This window comes from Manis pentadactyla, chromosome 10 (assembly GCF_030020395.1).
Source record: "Manis pentadactyla isolate mManPen7 chromosome 10, mManPen7.hap1, whole genome shotgun sequence".
In the NCBI taxonomy this organism is placed as follows: Eukaryota; Metazoa; Chordata; class Mammalia; order Pholidota; family Manidae; genus Manis; species Manis pentadactyla.
In genome coordinates this window covers 112,399,025-112,414,126 of record NC_080028.1, presented here as the reverse complement: position 1 = coordinate 112,414,126, position 15,102 = coordinate 112,399,025, and the positions used below count along the sequence as shown (strand labels likewise).

Here is a 15,102-nt window from a genome sequence, read left to right as displayed (position 1 = left end):
GTCTAGTAATTTTTAATGGGCAATTTTTTGTATAGAATGAAGAATTAACTATACTTAAGCTGCTGTAGACTGAACATGTTTGTCCTGTCCCCTCTACTCGGCCAGATTCATATATTGAAACCAAGTCCCCAGTGTGATTTTGGAGGAGGGGCTTTGGGAGGTGATTAGGTCTTAAAGGCAAAGCCATTATGAATGGAATTAGTGCACTTATAAAAAGTGTCCAGTGAGCAGCCTTGCCCTTTCCACCATGTGAGAGCAGAGAGCCCTCCAATGTGAACCAGGAGGTGGGTTCTAACCAGGTACCTAATCTACCAGTGCTTTAATCTTGGAATTCCTAGCTTCCAGAGCTGTGAGAAATAAATTTCTGTTGTTTATAAGCCACCTAGTCTATAGTATTTTGTTATAACAGCCCATAGAGACTAAGACATGAGCTATTACTCTCTTTGACAATTTCATATTTGCCAACACTGAGTACTTTTTCTGGAATGTGTGCATATACTTTGTAGTTAAGATTTATTTTTGTCAATTTATTATATATAACCAAATAGCCTCCTTAATCATATCATACTTAAGTTAATTGGGATGTTAGTAAATCACTACATATAGTATAACTTTTAATTTATTTCTCTTATGAGTTGCTGTGTCAGAGGTTCACACGAGGCAACCCATGAATCTGTATTTTAAAAATTTCACCAGATAATTTTGATGAAAGTAGACTATCAGTGTCTTTTGAGAAACATTTGATTTATAGGATTTATTAATAGCTTCATGTTAGCTAAAACAGATTACCCAATCAAAGTCTTATTATTCCTTGACCTTCATTTTTAAAAATCCTACTTTTTCTTATATTTCTTAGCATTATTAAACTCTCAGTATTTAGGATCTGAAGGTGGAGAAAAGAACCATTGAGAAAATGTTATTTAAAATGCTAATCACTAATGATAAAGAAATAAGGAAAATGATACTATGCTGTCATTGTAAGTAAAAATAGCTACCACTTATCTGGAGGATTCCTATGTGGTAGATATTTACATTTATTTAATCCGAATAAGTACTTCTATTTAATCCAAATCCTAGAAATAGGTGGGTAAATCTGCATTTTACCAATGAGAAACCTGTGTACTTGCCCAGTTTTACATAGCTAATAACTGGTGGTGCCCAAATTTAATCCAGGTTTATCTCACTCCCAAATCCATCCTTCTTAATGATTAACATAATTAATAAATAACATTCAATAATTATTAAGGATTACTATTAAAGATAAACATTAAGAATTAGTAATTCTTAATAATTAACAATAATTTGTGTGATGGAAAAATGAGTGAATAGGTGTTTAATAAGGTGAGGCTTGCTCCCTTGGTGTTGCCATGGAACCCTAATCAGTTAACTCAGTATTTACTCATTTTCAGATGGGCTATGGAGATCTGCTGAGATAATTGTTGATTTGTTTTTCTTCTCTGTCTTAGGGTTTTAAGTGTTGACTCACATGTTTTATAACTATTCTGTATTTATCTTTTGTCCTCTGTCTTCTCAAAATAGACCTGATGGAAATGGGTGCCATTTTATGACTTACAGTTTGCGGATTCATAAACGGACTTTATAGGATTTGGTTTTAGCCTATGTGTATTTCTTAGGTTGGAATCCATAGAAATAGGCTCCAAATTTGGTCTTTATGTGTGAATGGTAATTTTTTGCCTTGCAGAGGGGATAAAGGGAAAGAAGCTGAACCAAATTCTAGCTCAGTTTAGCAATGTGGTCCATTAGTGAATGGGCCAGAATGAGGATGTGAATGGAAGCAAGAGATTAGTATTTCCATGCTATCTAGATTTCCCCATATGGAGATATGGTAGAAAGTCACAGGCTAAGAACTAAAAAGGTTTTTTTACTTTTCTGTAGTTGTACGACTGAGCAATTAACTAGTTTCTCTGATCTTTTATTTTGTTGTTAGAATACAACGCAACCTAGTTATTTGAATGACAGCTTAATTTTATGGTTATTGTGAGAATCAAATGAAAGGTTATCTGTAAACACTGTTTTGTCAAATGTGTAAAGTATTATACCTATGAATGATTTTCATTTCGATTTCCTGTCCCAGATAGCTGGATCTTTTAAGCTCTGCTAAACTTATTGACTGAGATTTGTCTGTTAATTTAGGTAACATTTCCTGCATTCCAGTAGGGCTTTTTTTTTGGAGAGGACTTTTTCAGTGTGAGAATCTTTTTTAGCACTTTCTCAAGTAGCAACATTTTGGTTGTCATTTGAGGTGGTTTTATTTTTGCTTTTTATTGCTTTTCCCTTTTTACTTTCCGAATATGATTACAACTCAGGCTATAACCCTCCTATAATTCCCTGAACCCCATGGTCTCTGAGCCCTGTACAGAGAGCACAAGAGCTTCTCATAGATGCTTACAGAAATAAGTGTTTTGGGGGAGTGGTAAGGGGTACACTGTTGGGGGAGGGAGCTATAATGTACATAATGATGCAAAGGTGGTATTAAACTTTGTAGTTAACAAATTTCCTAGTTTTAATAGGGCTTTACGTTTAAGTGTTACTGATATAAAAGTTATTTTAGAAAATAAATTTTAAAACTATCTTCTTACAATTAAAGGTGAAATATTACCTTTAATGTAATGTATTGAAATCTGTAAGTTTTCTAGTTAGAAATTTTATTTATGGTTAAGAGTTTGAATATAAGTTCTTAAGGATAATTTTTTTCCTTAGCTAGAATGATATTTTACTATTTTATATTTATTATCTATTTTGTATGATTTCACTTCTTTTAAAGTACAATAAAATGCTTTTGGTGAGGTGCAATGGGGTGAGGTGTCCTGGCCAAGAGGAAAAAAGTTCAGGTAGTTAAATAAATTTGGAAGATATTTATGTTTTACCACTCTCTCTTGGAAGTTTCAGAATACACACAAACCTAGTAATGGATTTAAGAAATGCCTGAGGAAAGAATTATGTGTTGTAAGGGAAAGTTCTGTCTGCTGCCTTGAGGGGTTGCAATAAAGACTGCTTAATTTGCAGACTGGCCAGGGGAGGTCTCGGGTGTGGTGTGGAAGTGGAGAGGTGGGGGTTGCCATTTACCAAAAGGAAAGTGGTCTTATTTCCGACAGAAGAAACTTGGTACCAGCATAAAGGGCCTTGTGTAGTTTCCTAATTCTGAAGTCAATTTGCCAGTGTTTGAATTCCAGCCAGATTTGAGAATCACTAATACTCATATTTGTATTTTTATAGATTAATGTTAAACACAGTAGGTACTTGATTAATGAATTTTCACTTTCACCAAATGGTCATTTTTGGTTTTCTTATTGTTGATGTGCCACTGAATCTTTTTAATTTTGCTAGTACAGAGGTTTATACCTTTTGCGTTTATTCTGCTGATTCCTCACATCTTTTTGCATTCAATTTCAGTTTTACTCTGATAATCAGTAAAAGGCAAGGGAGTAAATAAAGGCCCTCTCTTCTCATTGCTTTAGCAGATTGCGTAGGCTTGAACGTCAGGAATTTGTAGCCTTCAGTTCAGCAAACTCATTTTTTTTGCCATATTGGGTTTCCCTGTCTAGTGGGATAGTCGCTACCACAGGTGGTATTAAGCACCTGATGTGTGACTAGTCTGAGTTGAGATGTGTAGTAGGTATTTTATACTTTCTGGATTTTTTATACTGGTATTTTATAGTGGATTTTGAAGACTTTGAAAATACATTAATATTAAATAATTAAAATATTAATGTTAAAATATTAAACATTCATATGTTTTATATGAATTACGTATTAAATTCATTGAAATTGCACTTTGATCTATTTGGTTAAAGTGTATTATTAAATTATTTTTACCTTTTTCTTTTTTACTTTTTTTATGTAGCTACTAAAACGTTTAAAGTGACATGAATGACTTACAGTTTATTTCCATCGGACAGCATGGATCTCGGGGAAAGAGAATCACAATAGCAGCATCCAACTTCATTTTCCCCTAGAGAAAAAATACGGGACATTTCACGAATTTGCATGTATGTCATTCTTGTGCAGAGGCCATGCTGATCTCTGTATTGTTCCAGTGTTAGTATATGTGCTGTAGAAGTTAGCACTCCAACTTTTTAAATTGAAGGATAGTTAATATACAATATTACTTTGGTTTCAAGTATACAACATAGTGATTCAACAATTAAACACATTATTAAATGCTCACCCGCAACTAGTGTATTTGCTGTATGTCTACTCAGAAGGATGTTACAGAATTATTGACTATATTCTTTATGCTGTACTTTCATCGAATCTGGTGACTAATTTATTAAAAACATGGGATGCTTCACAAATTGCATGTCATCCTTGCTCAGGAGTCATTGTGCTAATCTCTGTATTGTTCCAATTTTAGTATATGTGCTGTTGATGTGAGTGCAGAAACATCCAACTTTTAATTCCCTGGCATTTGTCCATGGATGGGAAAGAACTTTGTATGAAAGGGAAGAAGTGAATCAAATAATGTTATGAAAAGATTGATATAAATCTGTTTTCTTTACATTGGTTGGCAATAAAAATTTGCATAGGTATTCTAAAGAAATACAGTGGTAGAAAATCTTCTATAAATCTTAATTACAAAAGTGACTTGGAGAGAAAAACAACTATTTGTTACATGAGCCTTTTCCTCAAGCAGGTGAGTTGTAGTTTTTAAAAAACCAAGCAGATATTAGTACTTAGTAGACAGGGCTTGAAGAAAATGCATATATGCTATCTGATTTGGTCATACTTACCTTGTTTTTGGTGATTGTAGCAAAAGACTTAATGTTATGCCATTGATAGGTTTATTATACAAACCAGTGCTTCTCCCACTGCCACCAAATGACTCCTGGGTAGAAGAGGGTACAGTTCTATATACCAAAGTAATTACCCAGTTCTTTGAAATCTCCCATTCTGTTTCCCTCCCAGCCCCCATTTTTTAATATATTTGGTGCTCCAGGAATAGTCATATATGTATTGTGCCTCTGCATACCAGGATGTCATGGTTTATTTCCAGGAAGGGCATGTATACCCTAAAATGAGAAATATAGCCTCTGAGAAAGTAGAAATTGTAAATTATATCTTGAGGGGCTGTTTTGTAAGTTCTGGACATAACATAGGAGAGGATGTTCCCCCTGCTTTCTTATCTCTTTTACAGTACTTCTCTTAACTATTCTTCTTTGGAGGTTAATTCTGTAACACAGTGTCTCTCCCTGTTCCCCATTACATAGACAATATCTTTTCCTGTAAATAAGAAGACTTAATAAGCAATCAGTTATCAATAAATGAAATCAATGCAATGCCTATCAAAATACCAACAGCATTCTTCAACGAACTAGAGAAAATTGTTCTAAAATTCATATGGACCACAAAAGACCCTGAATAGCCAAAGCAATCCTGAGAAGGAAAAATAAAGCTGGGGGGATTATGCTCCCCAACTTGAAGCTCTACTACAGAGCCACAGTAATCAAGACAATTTGGTACTGGCACAAGAACAGACCCATAGACCAATAGAACAGACTAGAGAGCCCTGATGTAAACCCAACCATCTATGGTCAATTAATATATGATAAAGGAACCATGGACATACAATAGGGAAATGACAGCAGCTGGTGTTGGCAAAATTGGACAGCTACATGTAAGAGAATGAAACTGGATTATTGTTTAACCCCATACACAAAAGTAAACTCAAAATAGATCTGAATGTAAGTCATGAAACCATGAAACTCTTAAAAGACAACATAGGCAAAAATCTCCTGAAGATAAGCATGAGCAACTTCTTCCTGAATGCATCTCCTCAAGCAAGGGAAACAAAGGCAAAAATGAACACATGGGACTACATCAAACTAAAAAGTTTCTGTACAGCCAAGGACAGCATCAACAGAACAAAAAGGCATCCTACATTATGGGAGAATATATTTGTAAATGACATATCCGGCAAGGGGTTAACATCCAAAATATATAAAGAACTCACATGACTCAACACCCAAAAAGCAAATAACCCGATTAAAAAATGGACAGAGATATGAATAGACAGTTCTCCAAAGAAGAAATTCAGATGCCCAACAGGCACATGAAAAGATGCTCCACATCACTAATCATCAGGGAAATGCAAATTAAAACCACAATGAGATATCACCTCACACCAGTTAAGGATGGCCAGCATCGAAAAGACTAAGAACAACAAATGCTGGCGAGGATGCGGAGAAAGGGGAACCCTCCTACTCTGCTGGTGGGAATGTAAGCTAGTTCAACCATTGTGGAAAGCAGTATGGAGGTTCCTCAAAAAACTAAAAATAGAAATACCATTTGACTCGGGAATCCCACTCCTTGGAATTTACCCAAAGAATTCAACTTCTCAGATTCAGAAAGACATATGCACCCCTATGTTTAACTCAGCACTACTTACAATAACCAAGATATGGAAGCAACCTAAGTGTCCATCAGTAGATGAATGGATAAAGAAGATGTACATATACACAGTGGAATACTATTCAGCCATAAGAAAGAAACAAATCCTACCATTTGCAACAACATGGATGGAGCTGGAGGACATGCTCAGTGAAGTAAGCCAGGCAGAGAAAGACAAATGCCAAATGATTTCCGTAATTTGTGAAGTATAACAACAAAGCAAAACTGAAGGAACAAAATAGCAGCAGACTCAGAGACTCCAAGAAGAGACAGTGGTTACCAAAGGGGAGGGGTGTGGGAGGGCAGGTGGGGAAGGAGGGAGAAGGGGATTGAAGGGTATTATGTTTAGTACAGATGGTGTGGGGGATCACGGGGAAAACAGTGTAGCACGAGAAGACAGATAGTGAATCTGTGGCATCTTGCTGCACTGATGGACAGTGACTGCATTGGGGTATAGGTGGGGACTTCATAAATATAGTAACCACATTGTTTTTTCATGTGAAACCTTCATAAGAGTATATATCAATAATACCTTAATAAAAAATTTTTTAAAAAATAAGCTAAGGTTTATAAATTGTAACTTTAACAACATTTTTAATTAACAGCACTTTGAGTATATATAAAGTAACCACATTCAACAAATACTTGAATCAAATAGATATAATTAATTATAGATCCCTCCCAGGTCCTAAACCCTTTTAGCCTCAATTTCCTTAGTTGTAAAATGGTACTAATATTCATCTCTCTGTTGATATATGGATTAGTAGTAATAATGGTGATGTAGTAGAAGATGGATTTTATTGCTAGACATTCTTATAAGCCTTGTGTGGTTGGTATTATTATTATTATATCCACTTTATAAATGAAGAAGTTGGACTTATTTGGAAGTCAGGCCTATGCACTATTGTGTTAATCGAGTTTTACAGCTTGACACTCTTGATCATGTTATTTAGCACACAGAGCACTCATTAAATGGTAGGTTAACAATAAACACAAACCAAAATAACTTTGACAAAAAAACTATCTTAATGAAAAGAGTAACAGTTAAGCAAGAGGTTAAAAGGCTAAACTAATTTGCCCAAGGCCATTCTACTAGGAAACAAGGTAGGAAACCTGGGATTCTAGCAGAGGCCCATCTGACTCTTAAGGGCAAGTGATTCCATCACTTGTAGCCTAGTTTACTTATCTGTAAAATGCAGAAAAGAGCTATCTGGAGTGGTCGATTAAATGTAACTGCTTTCTGTAGTGTCTGACTCATACATACCTAATGAATTTTCTCTATGATGATGATTACAGTCACAGACACCTAATGGCATTATGTTCATAACAAATTATCTTCACTAGAATTCAATTTACCATCCTTCCACTTGAAAATAGCATGTTTTTAATGATGTAAAATATTCATTTGTTTTTTCTTTTACTTCTGTTTGGCTTTTTCTGCCTCATTGTCTCACACATTTCTATGGTTTATGACCTCCCTTTGAAATTAGTGCTCAGTTACTGCCATTCTCATTAGGACTTGGGCCATTTCAGTAAATATTTGTAATTCATATTGTGTTTTTGTTTTGTGTGTCTTTGTACTTTTGTTCGTTTTAGCATCCCCCCCCTTCTGAATATATTCCATGTTTTTACTACTAGTTTTTATTCAGTAAATAATATTTGGGGACTGTGAAATATCAGGCATTGTGATGAGTGATAGGCATATAGTGGTGGATTTAACAGAGCGTCTCTCCTCCTAGATGACAGATACTTATAAATAAATGGTCATGAGTAGGATGAGTGTTACAAAAGGGTAAGTATAGAGCTTTTAAGGTGTGGTTCTGGGTCTAGTTGAATCTTCACCTAGGACCTTGTTAAAGATGCAAAACCTTGGGCCTCACCCCAAACCCGTTTTACCAAACTCTCCAGGTAATGCTAATGTGTCCTAGAGCTTGAGAACTTTGGTGTTAGGTTTTTATGAAAGTATATAACAGAGGAAAGTATTCTTGTCTAGTGATGGTGGTGGTGTAGTGGTTGTGGGGTATATGTGTGTATGAAAGTTATCCCCAGGAAATATTTTTAAAGCTCTGCTCTGTTTCATTCTCTTCTCTCCATTCCTCCTCCTAACATTTCTGCTTATGTCTCTCTCTCTCATCCTGAATTCTCCTGTGGTAAGGTATAACTATTTTCATTTTCTGCCTCGTAACATGTTCAGTTGATCAGGAAAGGAGCAGATATCTGTCAGTGCCACTTTGAAATTTACCCTAGGAAAAAGCATTTTATCTGTGCTGTTTCCTGTTTCCCTCATTTCATTTCCTGTGGCTACTCCTGATCAGGGTAAATGCAGCAGAGACTTTAGGCTGCTCACTGTAGCTGATTGCAGAGCTCAAAGTACTTGTGTCTGTGATCCACTGTATCTGTGGTAGATGTGCTCAGTGCCTTTCAGTGTCTAGTTACATCTCCCAAAGTGTTATGCTGGGCCTAGCACTACAGGTAATGAGGAATATATTGTTCTCAGCTTTTTATTTTTACTGTTATTTCTGGCAGCCTTCTCTACTGAAATAGTTGGCTAAGAAGAGTGAATCTTTTCTTTCTGTGTCTCTTCCCCTATCCCCCCTTCAACCTTTCTTCTTTTGAACAATTTGTAAAACTGCTTTTGGGGGGAGTTTTCTTTTGATATTTTCTTTTGTTAAATATCATAGGAGAGAATGGAGACAGAATGGGCCACAGACAAAATCCTTTCTAAATATCATAGAAAATAATTAAAAATTTTTTTGATCTGTTTTTTGTTTTTTTATATTAATGTGTAGTCTCAAGCTAACATAGCTTATTTCTCTCCTAGGTTATATAAAAATGCACTAAATATTCTGAGTGACTACAGATAGAAATGTATATAAGTTGTAAAATGGGGTATACTGTGATAAACTTCCTTCAACATTTCGTTAAGGATTTGTCTTATTGAAGGATTGTTTGGTCTGGACAATACATGAACTAGTGGGTTTTCTCCAGTCATATATTACTACTGTACAAATGGAGATGAGGCTACTAAGATGAGGTAGAGAATGGGGGCAATGTTTTTAATAACAAGAACAAAGCTTGTTCATGTTTGTGAGTGTGAATGTGTATGACTGTATTTGGCTTTCTACATTGTTTTATTTTATCCAATATAAAAAATGCCCCTTCTACAAAATACTACAGAGACTTTCGCTTGAGTTAAAATTTTTTTTTTTAAAGTATGTTAAGAGTCAAGGCACTTAACATGATTCTATTTTATAACTTCTTTTTTCATTTTGGAATATTTACTAAATTGAAACTGCATAAACACTTAAAGGAAGCAGTTAAACATAACTACTTTTTGGTGTTATTTACTTTGAAGGATGACTAGTTTATTTTGGGAGGATTTTAGTGTTATGTAGTTCTGCATTTGTTTTGAAGATAGTTCACAACATTTAGTTTACTGAATTAAATTCTTACATGTACTGATGATGTATATCTGCATATGTAAACAAATTTTTATTGTAAAATGAGGCCAAAAAATATTTCCCTGCTTGGTTTTCTGATAGGAAGAACATAAATAACCATATTACTCATTAAAAAAGAAAAACTGGAAGAATTTCAAGTATTTAGTTTCCTATCAAACTTAGATGGGAAGATAAACCTCCAAGTTGGACTTTCCTGAATGCTTAATGAGTATGTGCATTAATAACTCTAAGCTTGATTCTGATTTGATTTCCTTTAACTACTCAATTAAGGACAATTAATTATTTTTGTTTATGTTGAATATAGCATATTATGAAGGTGCCAATGCCAGATGCAAGAACGTGTTGGCATCTGTGATTTGTGGTTTTTCTTAACTGACAAACCTAAAATAAAACTTTCACTATAATTCTTAGTCTTTCTCATTACAACAACACAAATTATTGGATAAAGAACGACTGTCTTGGTGTTCTTTCTCCTACACCATGTTGCCTTTCTCATAATCTTTCTTTTGTACCTTGAACTTTTTTTAGGCTTTATCTTACATTTAACATTGTAGATTGCTCTTTCCTTGAAAGACTCTCCAAGAAAAAAAGCTATTTTTCCTTTGCTTCAATGATGCCACACTTCCAGGTGTCTCCTCCAGTTCTTTGGACACCCCTTCACAGTCTCTCTGCTTTATTACTTCCTTAATGTTGGCATTCTTTATGGTCCTATGCTAGGTTCTTCTGAATCTATATATGACTTAGCAATCCCAGCCAACCCCTAAAGCTTCAGTTTCCATGTATACACTGATAGTTTTAAATCTTCTATTGAAGGAAGGTAAGTCTGGTCCTTACTACTCCAGCTTGGTCAGAAGTGGATGTCATTATTGTTAATTTATGAACCAATACCTATTTTCGACATGAGGTGTATGTGCCAGTTTGCCTACTAAACATTTATGCATTTATTTCTAAAATTTGTAGTCTTTTCCTGCTAAACTTTATTTTCTGTGTTCCCTAACTTATGAGTAGTATGACCATCTACCTGGTTTTTCCAAGTTATTGATAGAAATGTTCTGCATTACCACAAGTATCTTCTGTATTACCTTGCCCCACATCCAAATCACATCCATTCATTCGCACATATTGTCAACTTTAGTTATTATTATTGTTTAGATTCATCTATTTTCCCATCCTTATTACTACTATGCCAGTTCAGGCCACCAGTATCACTCAAATCACTGTAGTACCTCCTAATTAATTTATCTGCCTCCATTTTGTTTTCCATTGTGCAGACAGAGCTAGATTTCAGAACACAAATCTATTCATACAATTTTCCTATTGGAAAAGGAGTTGGGAAAAGTCCAAAATGTTTAAGATGGTTTACAAGATCCTTTGTGTTTTGACTTTTACTCACTCTGCCCCTTCATTCTCCCTTAGATTCTCTGTCCTTCACATTGTGGACTTTCAGATGTAGTGAATACTGCGTTCCTCAGATGTGACCTGGTCTCTCTCACTTCTTCTCTGCCCCTGAATAATTTCCATCCCAAATGTGCTCATCCCTTTTATATGTTACTTAAGAAATCTTCCTTCATCTCAGATCTGGGTTAGGTATCTTCATCAGCACTCTATTTTAATTGCTTGTTTCCTTCACCTGTTAGATGAAAAATTCCATGAGATTAGACGTTTTTGTATTGGCTTTGTCTAAAACATGACACATATGCAAATATTCTGACACCTGTGTGAAAGAAGGTCTGACACATATGTGGAAAGTCTAAAACAATGTCTTACACATATGTGAATTTTCAGCGATCATATTCACACTTGACTATTGAGTAAAAGATGTTGAGAGCAAAACCTCAAAATCTCTGTTTTTGACAACCTGTTCCTGAGTCGTCAGTATGGATAGGAACCTGGTTGTTCCTTCTCATAGTCTTAGAAGTGCAGTTCTCAGGCCCCTCAGGTTAGAGTTGCTGAACTAGAACCTGCATTTTACAGATACACAGGTGGCGTATGGGCAGGTGAAAGCGTGAGAAGCCAGTCTCTATTGGTTATCCTTTTCAGCTGAATGTTAAAGTCATCTTGGGAACAGATGCTCAATATTTAATTCAGAGTGTGGATCCTGAACATTGATATTTTTTGTAATATTCCCAGGAGGATCCTAAGGAGAGCCAGGAATAAGAGCCTATACTTCTACTCAAGTCCTCTCTCATTTTAGTCCAGTTGTGGAGAAAGAGTCATTTCATATTCAGATTTCGAGCTGCTTTCACACTCCATTCTAAAGCTTAAAAAATACTGGAGTGTGGTGACATGTAGGTAGGCCTGGGTTAACTGGGGATGTCAGGTTGGCGGTGTGGCCGCTGCAGACCAGCGCCTCAGATTTTAATGTGCTTGTTTGTCTTTCTACATTGTTTTATTTTATCCAATATAAAAAATGCCTCTGCTACAAAATACTACAGAGACTTTTAGCTTGAGTTAAAAGTGCATATGAATCATTTGGGGCTTTTGTAAAATGCATATTTTGTTCAAAGCATCCAGCGTGAGGTTTGAGATTCTGCATTTTTAGCAAGCTTAAAATGCATTAGAAAATTAATAAAGATGTTAAATGACTTATTAAAATCTAACTTTGTATATATCCTTCTACTTGCTTAGTTTTTCCCTCAGAGTCCAGTAGAAACACTTGACAAATCGAAAGGATTCCTTGATTGTTACTGAACAGAAGAAAGCATTTAAGTGCTGGAGCTCCTGGTATCCAAGTGGTACCTCCTGTTCCCGCGGGGTGCTCCTATTCAGCACACAGAATTAGGCTTTCTGAGCAGCTTTGCATGTTAAGAGGGGGAGGAAACTTCTAGAGCCTTCCAGGGTTGGTTGACTTATGGGAAGGAGGAACTGCTTTTGTACAGAGGGACAGTAGGGCTTTCTTTTGAGCCATTGTCTTAGAATTGATGCAAAGCTTTGTCTGTTATATGGGAGGGTATCCCCTCTTTTTAGTATTTTGATCGCATGTACTACCTTATCATTATTATAACTGGTATTAACTTGGTCTTGCAACCACTGGATCGACTCATCTGTGTCTTCGTCCCCCTACAAACATACGCTTTGCTGTGCTTCAGTGGAATAGAACTTATAATTATGTGATTATAATTATCTAATTAGGATAAATTTTAAATGCAGCCATAGTTAACCAAACATATTATTTATGCAAATGGTGGTGCTACCATTGTGGATAGACTTTCATCCATTATTCTAATCACTGTTGTGCCCATAAGGATTCTATTTCCTTGAGCTATATGACAGGAATATTCTTCCGGTATTATTCCAAGGATCTTTTGGCTTTCCTCCTTTCTGTTCTTTAAGGACTGCCATTTCACTTTTGTTAATCTTTTCATATTGTTCTGTTAAATTTACAGCAGCTGTTTTAACATGTTTGACTACTTAAATTAAGTTGATCTGACAGTTTGGCTCTTATAGGAAGATTTCATATCATTCAGATAATACCTCTAGTAGTACTTAATTTTTTGTAACTTACCCACTACAAATAAGGATCCTTTAGAGCAATTTGAGGCTTTGGGGCTAAACTAAAGGTTGCAAAATTAAATGAGTGCCTGTTGTCTATAGGTAATAATTTGTCAAACTTAAAAAAATAATTTGAAATAAAGGAGAATTTATTTTTAGTAAGCACTGATATATACAAGTTAAAAGTGGGGAGATTGAAATCACATCAATTAAAGAAAACTATCTTGCTTTCTAGTAGAGAACTCCTGTTTTTCAACAGTAGATCAGTTAAGTTTTTAAATGATGCAATTGAAACAGGATTTCCTGCAGTCGGAGTAATTTAGTCCTTTTTTTTGCTAAAAGTAGAAATGTGATTTCAAATATTGTTGTAGATAGATGAAGCTAACACAATAATACACAGAAAACCACCAAAACTTTATTTTAATTGAAATTCTGTATTGCTTCTTTACTAATGATGGAGAACATAAATGTGAAAACTCATGATAGGACATACTAAGTTCTTCAGAAAAAGAAAAAGTCTTTGTCAAATTCTAAATCCAATTCTTCGCTTTTAAGCCAGGTTTCAGTCCCTCACAAACTAATTTTAAATCCTCCCAGGAATGCACAGTGTCCCTGCCAAAGGTTTTCACATGGTGATTGATGAAAAGATTTGCTGCAAAATATGCATTCTTTGTAAATACATTTCAGTAACAGGTTAACATAGAGGTTGGAAAATGATGTAAGTGCATGATGGTCCATATTTTAAGAGACATTGCCTACAGAACCATAAATCTTGAATGGTTTTCATTTAAAAGATTTAAAGTGACTTGTATTGAAAGCCTTTCTTTAATCAGCTCAAATCCTCACATTTACCAGTTTGTGGTCTGTGTTAGAAGTTATATTTACCCAATGAATATTTTTGCATTACTTAGTAAATTAAATATTTTAATTCCACTAATGGTTTTGCAAGTCTTTTGCAGTTGTGCGCTTAATCGTTTTTTCTTTCCCTTTTTTTGTATTGTGGTGAAATACACATAACAGTACTCACCATTTTAACTGTCTTAAAGTATACAGTTAACTGGCATGAAATACATCTATACATTGTTGTGTGGCTACTTTTTCATCTTCCCAAATTGAAACTCCATTAAACAGTAACTCCCCATTTCCCTGCCTTCTCTGTCCCCCACTCCTATCATTCTAGTTTCTGTCTCTCTTGACTTTGACTACTATAGGAACCTCACAGAAGTGGAATCATACTGTTTTTGCCCTCCTTTTGTTTTAGGATAATGTCTTCAAAGGTTCATCCATGTAGTATGTCAGAATTTCCTTATTAAGGCTAATATGCTGTTGTGTGTGTATGTGTGTGTATATATATATTCATACTGCTTTTTTTACTCATTCATTGGTCATATGACATTGGGTTACTTCCTTTTCTTTCCTTTTAGAGCTTAAGCTTTAAATACTGATCATATCAGTCCCTTCTAGTGTTTTACAAATAGTTCAGAAATCCACTATAGAAGGGACCAAGGGACTTAAACCTCAGGACTATTCCTTTCCTTCTTTGTTTTGCTAGCACAGCCTGAATCTGAGGATAGCCTGATCCTCTGACCAGATCTAAGCTTAGGTACCACATGAGGCAGCTGTATTGAGAGACTGAGCTGAAATATGGAAGACTAAGATCTGGGATCAAAGATTCAGGTTTATAAGAGAAATCTTCAAATGCAAATTATGCCCCATAATTTCTTTAACCAGTTCTTTCTCT

General features: G+C 35.2%; 1 protein-coding gene and 2 non-coding genes across 3 annotated transcripts in view; 1 reads left to right on the top strand and 2 right to left on the bottom strand.

Moving 5' to 3' along the window:
* The window catches only part of PAWR (pro-apoptotic WT1 regulator), a 114,965-nt gene that overhangs the window by 29,251 nt on the left and 70,612 nt on the right, over positions 1-15,102 (top strand). The window lies entirely within an intron of this gene.
* On the bottom strand, positions 3,981-4,088 carry LOC118925954 (U6 spliceosomal RNA). The gene has a single exon (XR_005030252.1). It is a non-coding gene; the product is annotated as a U6 spliceosomal RNA (small nuclear RNA).
* LOC118925955 (U6 spliceosomal RNA) lies at positions 4,294-4,399 on the bottom strand. Its single transcript, XR_005030253.1, has one exon. It is a non-coding gene; the product is annotated as a U6 spliceosomal RNA (small nuclear RNA).